The 1651-nt window shown below is 66.0% G+C and overlaps 1 protein-coding gene across 3 annotated transcripts in view; it reads left to right on the top strand.

Moving 5' to 3' along the window:
* The first annotated feature begins 116 nt into the window (after window positions 1-116).
* usp18 (ubiquitin specific peptidase 18) overlaps window positions 117-1651 on the top strand; it is a 115371-nt gene continuing 113836 nt past the window's right edge. For all 3 annotated transcript variants that reach the window (XR_011596791.1, XM_070900725.1, XM_070900724.1), the window contains exon 1: window positions 117-232. The gene's annotated coding sequence lies outside the window, so the exon portion shown is untranslated. The remainder of the gene's footprint in view (window positions 233-1651) is intronic.

The raw sequence follows: 1651 nt of genomic DNA, 5'->3' as shown, positions 1-1651 counted from the left end.
TATGATGTTGTCTGGGAGCAGGTTTCCCGGGTGGGGCGATGAGGTGTGCATGCAACTCTCCCTCCCTCCCTGCTGACTCAATTCCGAGCTGACAGTGGGCTGGCGGGGAAATGAAACTGAAAGGGAGAGGCAGGGGCTGGGCTCCGGCAGCGGCACACACACAGACAGAGACACAGGCTAGGGCACAGCCCGTGGAATCCGCAGCAACAGCCATGAGCCGGACTCCCGCAATGTATGTCAGGGACTGGGGGGGAGAGTGTTTGTGTGTGGGGGGGGGAGAGTGTGTGTGTGTGGGGGGGGAGAGTGTGTGTGTGTGGGGGGGGAGAGTGTGTGTGTGTGGGGGGGGGAGAGTGTGTGTGTGGGGGGGGGAGGAGAGTGTGGGGGGGGGTAAAGTGTGTGTGTGGGGGAGAGAGTGTGTGTGTGGGGGGAAGAGTGTGTGTGGGGGGGGGGGAAGAGTGTGTGTGGGGGGGGGAAGAGTGTGTGGGGGGGAGAGTGTGTGTGTGGGGGGGGGAGTGTGTGTGGGGGGGGAAGAGTGTGTGTGGGGGGGGGAAGAGTGTGTGGGGGGGAGAGTGTGTGTGTGGGGGGGGGAGAGTGTGTGTGGGGGGGGAAGAGTGTGTGTGGGGGGGGAAGAGTGTGTGTGTGGGGGGGGGAGAGAGTGTGTGGGGGGAAGAGTGTGTGGGGGGAAGAGTGTGTGTGGGGGGGGGAAGAGTGTGTGTGGGGGGGGAAGAGTGTGTGTGGGGGGGGAGAGTGTGTGTGGGGGGGGGAGAGTGTGTGTGGGGGGGGAAGAGTGGGGGGGGGGAAGAGTGTGTGTGGGGGGGGGAAGAGTGTGTGTGGGGGGGAAGAGTGTGTGGGGGGGGAAGAGTGTGTGTGGGGGGGGAGAGTGTGTGTGGGGGGGGGAAGAGTGTGTGTGGGGGGGGGAAGAGTGTGTGTGGGGGGGGAGTGTGTGTGGGGGGGGAAGAGTGTGTGTGGGGGGGGAAGAGTGTGTGTGGGGGGGGAAGAGTGTGTGTGGGGGGAGGGGAAGAGTGGGGGGGGGGAAGAGTGTGTGTGGGGGGGGGAAGAGTGTGTGTGGGGGGGGGAAGAGTGTGTGGGGGAGGGGAAGAGTGTGGTGTGGGGGGGGAAAGAGTGTGTGTGGGGGGGGGAGTGTGTGTGGGGGGGGAAAGAGTGTGTGCGGGGGGGGAGAGTGTGTGTGGGGGCGGGAAGAGTGTGTGTGGGGGGGGGGAAGGTGTGTGTGGGGGGGAAGAGTGTGTGTGTGGGGGGGAAGAGTGTGGTGGGGGGGGGGAGAGTGTGTGTGGGGGGGGGAAGAGTGTGTGTGGGGAGGGGAAGAGTGTGTGTGGGGGGGAAGAGTGTGTGTGTGGGGGGGGGAGGTGTGTGTGGGGGGGGGGAAGTGGAGTGTGTGTGGGGGGGGGGGAATGTGTGTGGGGGGGAGAGTGTGTGCGGGGGGGGGGAAGAGTGGTGATGTGGGAGGGAAGAGGGTGTGGGGGGGGGAAGATGTGTGGGGGGGGGGAAGAGTGTGTGTGTGGGGGGGGAGAGGTGTGTGTGTGGGGGGGGGGGAGAGTGTGTGGTGGGGGGGGGGAGTGTTTGTGTGTGTGTGGGGGGAGAGTGTGTGGGGGGGAGGGAGAGTAGTGGTGGGGCGAGAGACCTGTGGTGGGGG

This window comes from Pristiophorus japonicus, chromosome 15, assembly GCF_044704955.1.
Source record: "Pristiophorus japonicus isolate sPriJap1 chromosome 15, sPriJap1.hap1, whole genome shotgun sequence".
Taxonomy (NCBI): Eukaryota; Metazoa; Chordata; class Chondrichthyes; family Pristiophoridae; genus Pristiophorus; species Pristiophorus japonicus.
This window is presented reverse-complemented; position numbering and strand designations above follow the sequence as displayed.